Raw genomic sequence first — 16,383 nt, forward strand, 5'->3', positions numbered from 1 at the left:
CTATTTGTTATTCAAAGGCAGACTTTGTGTTTTGATCCAACACCTGTGGGGGGTTTTTTTCAGCCCAAATGCAGCTCTTTGTGAATAATATTTACTGAAATATTTATGCATAAGTCCAGCCTGTTAAGTGAGGCATAAACAAAACTGAGGAGTGTTAGTGCATCGTGTATAAAAAGCCAGTGCCTCTGATCCTCCTGACTGAATGGCCACTCCAGCCCTTCTGATCACAGCTGACTTCGCTCCATTGAATTAACACACAGTTTTCTTGGCTACAGGCTCGGGGGGCCATGTTGGAGCCTCTCTGGTGAATATTAGATTGCACGCCTCCAGATCTCATTAAAGGAAGCAACAGGACAATGTCTGCATCTCAAATGAGACCAGAGGCCATCAAGCATCCTGACTCCCTGTTGGATCCACTGATTTGATTGATTCTGTGTGTATGCGTCAGAGAAAAACAGGGGGTAAGATGTCATTTTCTGTAAATATAATTAGCCCATTTTTACAAATTGAACAATTGAAGGAAAATTGCAATCTGGGGGTGGTGCAGCAAATGGAGCATGTTATTCTGCACCATTACATGCACAGGTCATAAGACAGATTTGATGAGGAGTTTTTTTGGCTGTGCACTCACAATATCTCCCGTCTGGTGGGTTTCTTCCAGTCTTCCTTTTTTCCAGACGACTGTTCACTAAAACAGAAACATCTCAGAGTCATTCCCCACAAACACAAGAAAATCTGTATTGGCAAAGGACATGCATGTTGTACTCAGAAATGCATGTGACATCTGTAAGTACAGCTTTTTTTTTCATGCCTAAAAAAGAAATGTGTCAAACGAGTATGAAGACTTCTGAATGAAGCTTTACTGGGAATGGAATTAGTAGGTCACTGAGTTTTTTAACACAGATGTCCAGCATTAGCCACACACACACACACAATTAGTTGCAGTTTTAAATAAAAAGTACTAGCGCCTGAAGCCAGACATGTTATGGTAGTTAAACAGTTGTAACCACTAATTAACATATTATAGTGGAAATAAAAATGTACAAAATCTGATGTTAGGTGGAGCTAAAAAGTGTCTCAATTCTTTAAATTCTTTGTTTTTATACCATTTCATATATTGCTTGTTAGTTATATATTTAAGGTGATTTGACATGGGTTAAAGTTAAAACAGCCTAAAATTAAACCCTTAAAACCATAAAATCTTGACCAGATAATGCTTTCACAAAGTAGTCAAAAATGTGACTAAATCAAGTTGAAACATCAAATTTCATCAAACAAAAAACAAATTCCATGACTAAGACATGCTTATGATGCATTAAAACTCATTTGAGTCACAAAGGTATAGTCTATTAGTTGCTTTAAATGTAAAGAGCACATCTATAAATTCATCAGTACCATCTTAATTTAATCCTAACATTCATTTCCTCCATCTTACCTTTACATCTGAATCTTAAGACACATAACTAGAGAACTTCTTTCCATTGGCAAACTTTGCACAAAAAGAAGTATATACAAAATCTGAGACATATGAGAAAAAAAACCTTTCATCTCTTAGTTATAAATCTGTTTTTGAATCCTGTATTTCAACATGAGGGACTGCAATTTCTTGCATGTTAATCTGGTTGTTTAACTTTTGAGGTTTCATTTTTGACCAATTGAAAAACAACAAACAAACAAAAACAGAGTTTTCTCAAATGTCTATTTTCTAACATAAAAGCTTCCTGCCAATAAGTGAACTGTTTTCCGATAGCTCCAGGTTTATTACTTCTTTAGACTGAAACCTACAGACGGAAAAAGGAGAGACATGACAGCAGCCGTGTTGTCCATCGATTGGTAAAGACAGAAAATCAGTAGCAGAACAGGTCGGCCATCCTCCAAAAAGACGACGCCGTGAAAGATATAAACAGCCACTAATTAGCAGCTGATATTTACCAGGAGACAGCAGGAGGGCTTCCAAAGCCAACTCTGTGCTTTTACAGAAAAGGTGTTTCATGAATGTGTAACAGTCATGTGGGCCTGGAAAAACAAACACCTCTCCGTCTACCTAGTGGGACACTGGGTCCTAAAATAGACTGAAAACGCCTGAGGATACCAGTCGGGCTCACTGGCACTCATCAACACCCAGTAAGCTAAGTAAAGAGGGCCTTAAGATGGGTCTATTTCAGTGCTAAGGTCTAGAAAAGATCCATTTTTAGGCGTAACAGTAGCTGAAGGTAGAATATGAACTCTGGACAATTATCTCCTCAAACTTTTCAGCTTTCAGTACAAAACAGTAACACTAAATATCTCTTTGACACTGATCACAAATTTTTGATGGGAGAAGATGAGGAATATTGTTTAAAAATAAACAAATAAATTACGTCTTCCAATATGAAATAAACAATTACCGTGAAAGTCAGTTAAATTTATAAAAATATTAGGTCATTATGAAGAAAAACCTGCAGAATTATTAACCTTCTGTCCTGTTTTTTTTAAAAGGGATAATATAAAAAATCTAGGTATATTTTTCAATTAAGTCAGGTTGCCTTCTATTTAACCACTTAGGATTTAAAAAAAGCACTAACCTATTTGTTTGCTACATTATGTTGTAAGTATTTTCCTTTATAAAAACAAAGGAGTAAAGCAGAAAAAAGTAATAAAAATGGAGAAAACACATGGAAACTGCAGGGGGGAAAAAAAAGTGCACAGTTGAAGCTGAAACAAATTTGGAATGATGGGATCATTCATCTTTCATTACTCGGGAATCTGAGGAAGAAAAAGCAACCTAAATTCTCTGTGGGAGTGTTTTGCCCTATTTCAGAGCTTTCACAGCTATTGCGCCATCACAGCTTTCACTTTACGCTCTCATATTCAAAAGGAGCCATCTTATGCTGCCCTGCCTTCTCTCTAATATCCACAGCAAACATTCATCCTTGGAGCCTGCTGGAGGGGAGCTCAAACATTATGATCATGGCAATTTTAGTGCTCGCCTGTGGACCAAAGCCGTCAGCAATGGCACAGCAACCAGAATCAATTAGAGGGACACGTAAAGAGGTGATGTCTTTACCTGCACGTTTTACACGTGGGCTCCAAACGTTGCATGGACAGTTTATAAAGCCTATAAATTACATACATAAATAACAGAGATTTAGATGTGAAATAAAAAAAATAATTAAAAATTTAAGCCAAAACTAGAGTCAAGATTTATATTTTTCAGACTTCATTCCTTGTTAAAAACTGTTTAAGTGGTAATTAGAAACATATCTAACAAAAGCAGCTTTGTAAACAACCAAATCATTCTTTTACAACAACATATGTGCTGATTTACAGAAGCAGTCTAAGACAAGAATGGCTAAAAATGCTGATTTCATTCAGAAACCCAACACCAAATTCTTTCAATAACACATCCAAGATGGTGGCTGGAGCAAGGCACAGCTTCAGAAGTTAAAATGCTCACATTAAAAGTCTGATTCTGTTTGTCATAGTGCTGCTTGTTTGTAGCTTCAACCAATCATTTTCTAATTTGCGTACTTGAAAAATAAATTATTGGGTTTTTCTTTCTTTTTTCCTCCTATTTTACAAGCAAAAAAAAAACTTAAAGGTTATTAATTGGAAGTAGGCATGTTTGTTGTGTGATTAGAGAAGGGAACTCTGTGGTTATTTTATGTTTAAAATAAATGCTTGTCTATTTGTAAAGTTGTTCGGTGTCAGTGGGCAGGAATTCAGACATTCAAGGCAGTTTTCAAAATGAAACAGTAAAAACTCATTCATGCAGGACAACATTACATCACCACAAATGAAAATATTCAACTCTGAGGATTAATTATTGATAGCAGGAGCACAAAACTAATTTAGCAAGTGAGCAAACTTTGGAAAAAAAAACCTAATTATTTAACAATGAGTCATATGAAGCCATACATAAAGGACAGTAACAGGCATGGCAGATGCAGTGTCAGACCCATGCTTTATGTTTTCCAGGGGTTAACTAGCTAATGAGCTGCACCAGACATTGGGTCCAGCCAGCACATTTTTATAGTAGAATGAAAAGCACAGTCTATTCTTTCATAAAAGAGCTAAATGGAAAAATAATCAAATACGGCCACTCCAGGGCAACGCTTCACTTATGATCCCAAACCCCACTATCTAATCACTAAAGTAAAAACTATTGAAGGTGCTGCTAACATGCTGATAACATGCAGTGATTCTTTCAGCACTTGTTTTTTTACTTATCCTTTACTCATCAGACCATGTAAAACAGCTTAGGAAACTCAACCAACAATTTTTTACCCATTTAAGAGTTATTGTAAAGCATTGTTTTGCATCGTTTTTTAGCAATGCAAAAAAAGTCATAAATTGATAATAGCAGTGTGGTAATTACTGAGCCTGTTTGCGTGATTAGTCTGCATTTGTTTAATAGGCTTTGTTGCAATCTTTGGACATTTAAACCAGTGACAGTCAAAGTCATGAGTCTGTTCCACTGGAACCCCTGATCTAAGCAAATTTAAAGTATTCCAAAATATTCAACAGTTAATAAAAACACTGTAGACTTAAAATGCAACCCTTTCATATTTACTGTATGCCTTCTCAGATTGTTTTTGTTATTCCTCAGAACCAAGTTCACAGTGGTGGTAATAGTATGTGTGGTTTTAAAACTAAACCTTGAATAAATATTCTATTTCTATATTTTAACTATGCCACTGTAACATGATAACTTCAGTCAGTTTTGCTATTATGTTCATATTATAAATGTACAGTATGTTGCATAACTGTTAACTCCATAACTACCACATTCTATGCTTTTCTGAATCAACTATTTGTGGTTGAAATGAACATGGCCCTTTGACTTAGTCCACTAAAGAAAAAAAATTAAATATTATTCTATGCAGCAGTGAAAAACACTGGAGTTCTCATATACAATAAGGAGGGCAGTCTCCTGAAAAACACAAACACAATATTAGGTTCAGGTTCATTGGCAGTCCAATCACAACATCTATTTAATAAGAAGTCAGTTGGAACCAATGTTTAGGGAACAATAGTGACTATTTTTTTGTTTAGCAGCAGGGACACAAAGCCAATATCCTGTATGGAGATATTACTCTTGAGAAGCAAGAGGGTTGATCACTCTCCCAGCCTCGTATCTGCTTCTATACAGTATAAAGCCTGGATGGAGCCTCTTTCACAGTCTTCCTGCTTTCAGACAGGCAGCCTTGACAACAGTCAGGTTTGAGGCCCACTTGAATTTGGCTCAGAAGAATTTGGCAGACGTACAACAATGAGGCTGTTAGCAAACAGCAAAAAAAATATGAATAGTCCTTGTGCCTGCCAACCCTTTGCACAGGGGCACGTGTATTTTGCTGGTCTCATATACCCTCCGTTTGTTTGGCTGTTTACATTGTTTGGCATTTAGAGTGACATTGGAAGTTTGCACTCCTTACTTTCCCAGAAAAATTAGCTGGGCAAACTAGGATGTCATTTTGTTTCTGGTGATGAAGTTGTTACCAACAGAGTGCATCTAGAAATATATCCATAATTATACCTTAAAAAAAAGGTATCTAAACTGGTCTAAATTGATTCAATAAACTTGATCAGACAAAAGAGCTAAACAAGCACTGAGTTTGTTCCTTGAAACATGAAAGTCATTGTAAATTCAGAAGAACCTAAAGGTCTCATTGAGTCATCACTACAAACACCAAGTTAGCAACTAATAAGACAAAATCTAATTACATTGGACTGAAAATCTTGAAAAGAATTGCATTTTAAAGCTGCTGCAGAAGATCACACAAACAAAATTGGTCAAAAATAAGAATTTTGCTTTGGTGTCTAATTAGACTTTAACACTGAAATAATCTGGGCACCAAGTATCGGTGTTCATGCTTTTTTTTTTGTAAATTTGTTTAGCAAAATCGACTCCTGCAAGTCAATTCTGCTTTGCTGTCTGTCTGTTGAGGCTTAAAGAATAATTAAATGCTGTGTTTGTTGTGTTTATTTTTGCAAGGGATAAAGGATGGGCCTCTGCTGTCAGTTACCATATGATCTGGTGCTCCAGTCGGGCCAGCCCTGTCAGTCAGCCCTTCTCTGTCAACATCAAAACATTCAATAATTGTACTGCTACAGATGCTGCAGACGGGTAGAAAAAAAAAAAAGAAAACTGACAAAAAAAAAAAGAGAAAAGACATGCAACTCTCTGACTGATAATTATGCTGCCTAAAATGTCCTTTTTGTCGTAAGTTTTAACCTCATGCCAGTTAACAATAAGCCTTTTTGTTCAGCTGAAAATACAAGAGTCACGATCAAAACTGAGGGCAGAAGTATTAAAAATTATGTGACAGGAATATATAAAACAGGCGTATTCGGTGTGGAATATTTATAGCTGTGGTCTAATTGTTTGAACAGCGAACATGAGCTGATAAACTAAGTCTTGTAATATTGATTTTAGGGATGACTTAAACATGTTTACTCTTTAAACCACTTAAGGCTTTTCTAGTACTCAACGTTGTGCGTAGGTGGAACACAGTCAATACACAAAACTTTAAAGCTGCATGTAGGCAACCTGAAATTACATCTGACCCTTCTTTGGTTGGTCAAAAGGGCCCACATTTACTTAGTAGCACTGAAGTACCCATTTTAGAGACGTTTCCCTGCAACAGAGCCAGCAAATCACTGTTACCTTGGAGCCACAGACGGTTTCATCATGACCAAGCTCCAACCTGGCTGTATGAAACTAATGTAAGCACTGAGTATTGACTAAATGAAGTAAGCCTATTAGGGCTTAAGTACAAAATAAAAGAAAAAGTGAACTGTTTTTTTTTTCTTGCATAAACTGAATGTTTGGGTTGGGGCTGAGAGTTGCAATGAAGCTCAATAATTGCCTGGGTAAAGTAGGATGCCCTTGAAGCTGGCACTCAAATCAGAAGGCAAAATAAGATTCAGATGGTCTCCCTGCATGATCATGACACAGCGTTTGCTAAGCCTGGCCTCTACTGTGCTTTGCCCTTGAATCTTAATGAGTTTGCATAGTTTGCTCAACTTCGGTCCAAGGTTTGTTTAATCAACATCTAACAAAAAGAAATTTGAAAAAAATAAAATGGCAGTGAATGTAGTTGAGACATCTTCCTCCCTTTTTATGTGGGAATTAAAGAGCAAACTTTAAAAAACTATGAACATGTTTAATATAATGCTCTCTTTTAACAGACACCCGTGGGTTTCATCCTGTTCTGGTAGCGTGTTTAAGTCCTCTTTGAATTAAAATTAAATGCATGTTACTGCTGTGTTTGTTAAGAAGATACAGTCCATCCCCTTTCAAGTCTAGGTTGTTTTTTTTTCATAACAGGACATAATATAAGTTCAAAAATTATTCAAAATAACCTCAAGTGTACAAAAACACAAAACAGATTCTACCATGTCATTATTTATTAAACAAAACTGAAGCCAAAATGGAAACGCTGTGTGAAGAACTAAGTTCATCCTTTCTACTTCCATTGGATTTAGGAGGGAAAGTAACAAGCAGGCGCTGCTGATCAAATGTATTGATGAACTGATCATCAGTGTGGCTTTCTCCATAAGAGCAAGACTTTTGGCAGTTTGCTGCTCTGGAGAATACAGGTGTGTGTTTACACAATGCCAAGAGGGTAAGATATCAGCAATGACCTTCAAGAAGCAAGTTTTGCTGCCCATCATTTTGAGAAGACTTATAAAGTCATTTCCAAACAATTTGGAATCCATCAAAATAATCACAAGTGGAAAACATTTAGGACAGTAACCAATCTTCACAGGAGTGGAGAAATAAAATAAAAACCCAGGAGCTCCATCTAAGACTCTACAGGCGTCAGTCAGCAGGTTAAAAGTCAAAGTTAATGACAGGACAATTAGAAAAAGACTGAACGAGTTCAGCTTCCTTGGCCTCTTCTCTCTAAAAGGAACATGACAGCACAACTTAGGTTGGTAAAGTTTCATTAGGAGAGCTGTCCAGAAACTAATGTCTGCAAACCTCAATGAACTGAAGCAATGTTGTAAGAAAGAGTGGGTCAAAAAGGATGTTTGACCCACTCTCTGACCAAACAGGACCAAGTTGTTGCTGACGGTGGTTCTACAAGCTATTGAATCATGGGACGCACTTAGTGTTTTTCAAACAGCTTTTCTGTTTTGACTTCATTTTGTTTTGTTTGTTGTGTATTTTTGTACACTTCACGTTAGATTTAAACAATTTTAGGACCAGGGGAAAACTCAGATCATGTTTTATATGGCCTGATACTTAAAACCACAGAACTGAAAGACTTTCCCCATGGCTGCATATTCCCAAGAATGTCACATATATCTTGTTATGGGTTACAAACAATTTTGGGGGTTCACAAAAGATGAGCCAATCTAGAAAGTAAATCAGACTCTCTTTGAGAATCCCCTTCTCTGTGCTTATGGCTGATCGGGAATTAATCCTCTCATTGTAACACAATCGTGCTGAATGACAGCACTCAGACTCTCCACTCTGGATAATGATGCAATCAAACTGCATTATTTGGCTTCAACAGGTGCAAAGGAAACGTGCATTATTTGCCACTGATGCTAATTTGAGTTGTATTTGGCTCATTCGCCACAACAAATCTCTGAGGAAATCATCTAATCCATGATGGGACCGTTTTCAACGATTTCAAATGTTTGGTGATGGGACATTACAGGCTGTAATGTCTGTAATAATCCTGTGATGGCTGTTAGTGCGGTGTTGTATGTGTAATTTATACACAGTCATCAGTCCAGCTTAGTGAAAATGCAGAAAATAAGTTGTTGGAAAATTTTATATCATCATCATTGATCAATCATTGATTATATAGAAATTATCAGATTTGTTTCTAGAATAACCCTCCCCCCCAATCATCCATGTTGTTGCAGACATGGTTTCAAGATGGTGGCTAATTAGGAGTACAACTTGATTAAATCTTGGCAAAGGAGAACCACCTCTTTGATGTTAATGTGAAAAACGGAGCACTGTTCCTGCACACAGATGGCACATGAATAGCAAGTTGAAAAGAAAAAGATCTCACTGAGCAGGAGACTTTTTTTTTTTTTTTGCCAATGCTGATTTTACCAGCCCTGTTTTAACGGTTGCTAGGTAACACTTGTTAGTGTGAACTACTGAGTCAGGGAGAGTTGGGATGTGGGAGCCCAAAGTTAGACATCAGCTCAAAGGCAATTATAGTGCATTCAGGACGCTTCAGGAATTAACACCTGACATAAAGCTCTGATGTATCCAACTATAACAAGTGCATTCAAATCAGAAATCCAAAGCATTTATTACATTTATTCTACAATAACCTACACAGATCTAAGTCACTACTTTTACTTTGTTGCAAGTAATTTAAAATGTAACTATTGTTTATTTTCCTTTTTTTTTTACAAAAGTATTTATACAAGATCTGAACTTGTTGCATATATTACTAGTTATTTTATATATGATTTTATTCTTTTCCAGCTGAGAAAAAAAGCTAAAAATCACGCCTTTTATTGTAGCTGTATTGTATTTGAGCTTGTAGGAGGAAGTGGAAAGTCTCCCTGCACTTTTGATGAATTTCTTCTATTGTGCTGCTGAATATATTTAGGCTTTAAAAAGAAGCCTTCACTCACACGACTGGAAATTGGCGTTTTACAGTGGGCGTTTCATTTCTTAAACATTTTCTGTCATCAGACTCTATTATAGCTGCGGAAAATGTCTTGATATGATGTGGCATGAGCAATATGTAAAAGATTTAACATCCAACAAAATGAACTCAGGCAGAGTAAATAGAAATAAATTAGGATTTTCAGACAGCATTAACTTTCCCCAGAATTGCTTTATTGGTCAATAAATTTGTTTTCCCATTTAGAAAACTGCTGCTGTTTCACACTCTCACGGCCATTTCATTACTGACAAACGGAAACAGCCAACTGTGATCTTATAATAAGCAAAAATCACTAACTCTGAATGCATGAACACTAGACCTTACTAAAATACACCACCCTTTCACTGACGTTTAGTTACTCCTTAAATTTTGAGGATTGAGGGAAAAACGTCCAAATCTTATATGAATCCTTGTGTGAATGCATATATTTGATCCTAATAGGAGTAGATCACATCTAGGTTGAGCTCATTAGTTTCAGACTTCCCACACGATTTTTATTTGGGAATTTCTGAAGTGACCCATAAAAGTTTGGGGCAGATAGTTGTTTTTTGTTGTTGTTGTTGTTGTTGTTTTACAAAAGGTATTCTTACAACCCATGCCGACTCTTGACAAACCTGGCACTTTGTTAGAAATGCCAAGATTTAAAAAACATGTAGTAGTGGCTCATCTCAACTAATTGAGACACGCCATGTTAAACCCCCCTCCCTAAAACAGATGAAAGTCTTTGTAGTGTAATCCTGATGTATTTAAACCAACAAATGACTTTGGAAAATTGTGTTATTTTGTAACAAAGGGAACAATGTCTCCAGCTGCTTTTTATAGAGGCGTCTTACAACATTCTGATCTTTTTTTGTTCACTGTAGGAGTTATTAAACGAAAAGGAAATGATTAATCACCTTGCTATTGAACATGCTTAACAAATACACAAATTGATCCAATATTCACATGAGAGTGTGTTATGAAAGAGTACATTTGAACCCATTCACACTAAAGAAGCAACATGTTTTCAAGTCAAACTAGCTGTTCTATCACTGAGGTCACTGTCTGTGGCTCTGAGTGTCCCACAAGCTCGTTTCTGGCATTCTGTCTCCACTTAAATGGATAAACAAAGGCCCTATTGTACATCAGGACCCACAAACACACCTGCATGCACACACAAACTGCATCATCGAGCTGCCTCGTAGATTAGACTGTTTTAATCAAGTTTGTTTGATGAGAGCATGGTTTGACTGGGACATGCAGCTGGCAGCAAAGGACGGGTGAATTGAATTAGACCCGCTGTAGACAATACAGTAAACCTCTGAAGAGATTTGTTCCCGACAGAGAGCACCGACCATTTTCCATGGTCTTAAAATAAGAAGGAACAATCACCCTTTGCAGAAAAGGCTTAAAATGAACTGTTGGCAGCGTATGCTAGACTAATCCTGTTTTCGTTTTCAACAGACATATTTAATGTTTTTTTTTGTCCAAGAGGTGACAGATCAACTGCATCAATTCACATTTACAAGTACTTAAAAGTGTTTTTTTTTAGTTTATGTGAATATAATTTCATGCACCTTTAAAAGGTTCATTTTGTGCGCTTATGTTTAAAGATATTTAAAACAGACAGAAGTCAAGTACTGGTACCAAACAGTACATGATTTTGGTACTTGACTGAAATATCCAAAAAAAGTCATCTCATTAGCAAGAAATGGATATAAAGTCACATTTTTGCTTTGATCTTTAAAATCTATGTGGAAAAACAGAAATATATAAACAAAGTAATGTAAAATGAATTTCATTTTACAGATAAACATGATTAAAAAGAAACATCTGATAAAGTCATATGTTAGTGTAAAATTAGTCCTTCAGGGTTCATGCTTTTTGCTACAGAATAAGTGAGAAAGATGGTTTCACAACCTGTGTCTCTTAAATTTCACATGAGCAACTTACAGCTGCAGTCCTCTGCAGAGGGGAGGAATAAAAACTTGGCACTTTTAACGGAAAGTAGCAACAGTTTGCCAAACACTCTGCTGTCTTTTTGAGATTGAACGGAAAAAACTGAAAACAACTAATCACGTGCAACTAACCATTTCCTACAAAAGCCAAAAAGAAAGCAAGACCTTGGCTGTGCTGTGAGTGAGAACAGACACCTGCATGATATATAAATAAATGAGTACAGTTTGAGTCTTTTTTTTTTTTTTTAAATCTCAATTAGGAAAAAGAAAGTTTTTCATCTAAATTAAAAGAAAGTCAGTTATTGTCTAAAATATTCCTGCTTTATCTTGTGTTTTTAATGAAATTAACTTCCTAAAAAATTACATGAATGAATATGAAATGTTCTCTAAATTAGATTAGCTGGAATGTTTTCTTTTAAGGAGACGCTGAGTGGCAGAGGGGGGACAAAAAAATTGTGCTTGCCTGAGTGTGATTACAGAAAACAAAAAAATATGGTCAAGTTTTCAGTATACTGCAGTTATCCAAGTTAAAAAAAAAGTTGTTCAAAGTGACAAGACTATTTCCACTTCCATTTGAAGAGGTTGTGAGGCCGGCAGGGTGCACACAGAGTCAGGCTGTGGCCCATCACAAAGGAAAATTCTGTATTCTACGAGTCAAGCTATTTTAGCCTTTTATGACCTTTCTTGTTTCATTAAGAAGTCAAAGCAGTGTTTGGCATGTCAAACAGGACAAAAAGGGCTGTAGCGCCTGACAGCTTTGTCTATGTAATTCTTTTGAAACTTCTCTAAAAAAAGCTCCAAAATAATGAATGTGGGGTCGATGCAGCCGCAGGTTAATGGGACACAATCAAAGTTAGCGCAGTCTCTATGAATGCATGATGTATGAAAAGAACAATTCTGTCAGCCTTTAAATGAGCAGGTTGACTCGGATTGATTGAAATAGCTAATTCACTGCAAAAGATGTGCAAGTATTGGGCTGTGGAATTCACAAAGTGATTCCTGATGCAGCTAAGTCCCAAAAGAAAAGTGCAGCCGGTCTGACTGAAGACTAAACCACTGTCTTTTTGTGACGCAGCTTGCTCATACCTAATCAATTGTTTTTGTTCTGGCAGAAGGAACTCTACCTCCGTTGCTCATGTCCATTATTCATAATTAACAGAGCCGAGGGCTGCAGATGAGGCAGCGATAGTCCGTATTGAAATCTCAGTGTGGGCTGTAGTAGAGGACGTTCTCCATCATGCTTTGAACCGATTCAAATTTGGATAAAGATGAAATTGTTCCTTCAAACTTTTTTTCACCCACTGACATTTAAAAAGGAGGTTTATGAATAATGAGCCCCATGGTTTTTTTTTTGTTTGTTTGTTTTTTTTGCTGAAAATGAAATGCTAATTTGACCTATAGATTTGTTGGGGGCTTCTTTAAGAATTTATTATCAAAACGTTTTATGAAATGCAACGGATTAGAAACTTGGCGAAACAGTTTTACAATTAAATCAAACCAAGATGAAGAAATGAGTATCCAGCATAGCAAAGTGCAGCCTCTGTCGTCATGCTAATCAGCTGCCTATTCAATGATGAAGAGTGTCGTTAAACAGCATTTATAATCTTACCTCAGACAGAGATGTCCAAAGACATTAAATCAATACCATTCTCTCTGTAAATTGGGTAGAAAACCTGAGCTGCTCTTCATTATTAGCCCACAAAGGTTGTATGCATCAAAGGGAATTAAAAATGTAGTTGCCACCAGTGTTACACTTCAGTGTAAAATCTATTTTCAGCTATAGTTTTTTTGAGATAGACACTGCACATTCTTAAAAAGCAGGAATGGACCGACTCGTCAGGTAATTGGAAAATACCAATTTTTTCAAATTAAAGCTTTGTGGCTAATTTGTGGCTTCTTGGCTGTGGAAGTTTTTACTGAGTGAGAAAGACTTAACAGTAGATATTTAACATATATGTAAAGTGTTTGAAAATAAAGTCGGCGGAAGCAAAAGAAGTATAAAAAGCTAATAAAGGAAATGTGAGTTTTTAAAAATTTTAAAAAGGAGATACAGCTGCTTGGACTGTATTTGTACAAATACTTTTATTTAGTAACATTGAACATATTTTTTTGTTGATTTCCAATCTCTGGTGCCATTTTAAAAAGGTGATTTATAAATGTTAATAATAATTAGGGATTTAGTCAAATATTTGCTTATATTGAATGTTGTACATTACAGTTAGAAAACATTTTTAAGTCAATCTATTATATTTCACTCAGAGGTTTGTTTTTAAAAAGAAAAAACTAAAAAAAACTATGCTGTAGTTTAGTTTTTTATTATTTTATTGTATTAATTTTTTATTTTAATTATTTATTTGGGATGGTCTTTTTTCTAATTGCCTCTTGATTTTAAAGATCACTTTCAAACTCCTCAAATTATTTTAAAGCCATATCCCTCACAGTTGTTACCACTTCTGTTTGCTTTGAGTCAGAACGTAAAAGGTTTAGGCCTCCTAAAATGCTACGAGCTGCCTACAAGTCTGGGTTTTAGCAAACTGTTAAAAGATTTTACTTTTGTGTTATTTTAAGATTTTGTAACACATACAACAGCCATGTGGTCACATAAACATTATGAACTCTTGTGGGATTAGCATGCTAAACTGTCCCATCCTGATTGTGACTCTGGATTCTAATTTAGCAGGGAGATATTGAATTGGAGCAGCTTCGGCATTACTCTGTGTTTATAATCAACGCCAGTCCATCGATTCATTTCAGGATGCTCAATTTCCCCTTTTAATTGGAACTTAATGTCCATAGGAAATGCCAAAATGAGGGCTGTTATTTTCCAGCGCCACACAACATTCATTATCAATGCCTAGTAAACAAAGGCTTCCATTGCTGCCATGCTAAGTCTCAGTCTACAACTTGAGAAATGATCCTTTTCCATTTGCTTTTGAGCACATCAAAGGAAGTAATTACCTGTGCTACAACAGACCCAGCTCTTAGAGAATCCTGTATTGATTACTAATTAGGGTCGAATAACATTGCAGTCAGCCAATGCAGGGAAGCCTAATTATTTGTCTAATTATGATTTCAGCAGATGTGCAAAAATAATTTCATTTTAAAGAGGTAATCTATGGAACTTTCATGGAATAGATTGAGGGTCCTGATTAACTTTGGTGGTTTTCAGCTCCAGTTTCACCAGAAATGTGTGTTACATAAGGTGGCCTGTTGCGCCATGAAAACTAGTCTGTGCTGGACAGAACTGCTGCTCTTTACTGAAGCAAGTCTGTGCATGTACGTAATAGAAACCGTATGAATCCATGAACAATCAAAGCCTTAAAATAATGTACTTTAAACCCTGTACATTCTTTTGCCTCACATCTCCAAACTTTCCTAAAAACCCAAATTCAGTCAGTTTTTAGGTAAACTCGAGACAATGTGACAGAAAGAGGAAACTTAAGAGAAAATCTTTCTGAAGAAAGTAAAAGCATAGCTAAGATTTCGTCAAATGAAGCTGCTGCGCAATTACTGATCGCACTTGGTCACCAGATCCTTGTCAGAGGTGCCTCGGCCCACTCCTCGTGTTTATACATGTCTGTCAAGGTGACCGCCACTGTCCAGACATCTTGGTTCACCAATCCAAGATCCCACACCTCTCCAGTGGAAAATGTGTTTTGCTTGAGGCTCCTGGTTGGCCAAATATAAAGAACTTCAACATTAAAAATAAATCCAGTGGAGTAAAATTACACAATCACCACTTTAACTTTAGATTTTAGCTACAAGTAAAGTGTTTTTGTCAACTTCGATTTCATTATTGAGCATAAAAAGTACATTTGTAGTTCTTAAAACAGAACAATGATCTTGCTGAACTCTCTGAAACAGTTTCAACAATAACCAAATGTTACATTTAAAGTTCCATTGCTGCATAAAATTGGATCAATTTTAGCTCTGTTAACGTCTACATTTTTCTTTTCAAATAATAGATAAATTAAATGCATTATTAAAGTTTTGTAGGTGACTCAAAGTATTATTTACTATATAGCTACTCATACAATTACAGGATATACAAATTAATGTAACTTTTTTATTATTAAAATCAAGGTAGTTGCATGTAGTTTACCCTGAACCAAAAAAAAAGGAAATAATTGATGCAATGCTCTGTAGACAATTCATATCAACAGTTTGACCTTAGTACAATTGACAGGATGCGGTGAAATCAAAGTACATGTTTTATTGAGCAGAAAATTGGCCTTAGAAGACAAGCCCTTTCAAACTCTAACATGTCAAACCAAAACGAGAGACTAGCTGTTTCTTAGAAACTCCAAAACAATCCACATCTTCCAAAATCTGTTAAAAAATCAAATAAAATTAATAACTATAAAGGAGCAGTCAGTAACAGGCTAGGTTTATAAAGTGATAAACATTCTTCTTACATGAACATGCATAGGAATTAAATGTGGATGTGTATAGTAATCAGGTTCTACAAAAGAAAACAAGTTTCCAGGTTGTAAAGTTGGTAATAAACATTGCAAACCTAGTTGCAGCCTTAGGCCTGTATGCTTTAAGTAGCAGATAATGTCCCTTGATCTGCAGTGTGCAATGTTAATAAAAGGCTGGAAATGCAAAGTGACAGGCAGCACTTTAAAGGCTTCATTCCTTCAGGCGACTGGCTTTCATGGACAATCAGGTCTCACGCACACAAGAAAGCCCAATGCAACCAACACAGGAACACTGAAACACTAATGTCCAACATACTATATATTTTTTTCTCTTCTTTGAGGCGGAGAAGAAACGTGTGTACTGAAGTGAGATAGATTGTAATCAAAAAGACATTT

The 16,383-nt window shown here is 36.1% G+C and overlaps 1 protein-coding gene across 4 annotated transcripts in view; it reads right to left on the reverse strand.

Annotated features, from left to right (window-relative positions):
- syt1a (synaptotagmin Ia) overlaps positions 1 to 16,383 on the reverse strand; it is a 197,794-nt gene that overhangs the window by 137,323 nt on the left and 44,088 nt on the right. Inside the window, exon 2 of one of the 4 annotated variants that reach the window (XM_017411554.3) lies at positions 632 to 688. The exons of the other annotated variants lie outside the window; for them this stretch is intronic. The gene's annotated coding sequence lies outside the window, so the exon portion shown is untranslated. The remainder of the gene's footprint in view (positions 1 to 631; positions 689 to 16,383) is intronic. 4 annotated transcript variants of the gene reach the window in all.

The sequence above is a fragment of the Kryptolebias marmoratus genome, linkage group LG18, assembly GCF_001649575.2.
Source record: "Kryptolebias marmoratus isolate JLee-2015 linkage group LG18, ASM164957v2, whole genome shotgun sequence".
In the NCBI taxonomy this organism is placed as follows: domain Eukaryota; kingdom Metazoa; phylum Chordata; class Actinopteri; order Cyprinodontiformes; family Rivulidae; genus Kryptolebias; species Kryptolebias marmoratus.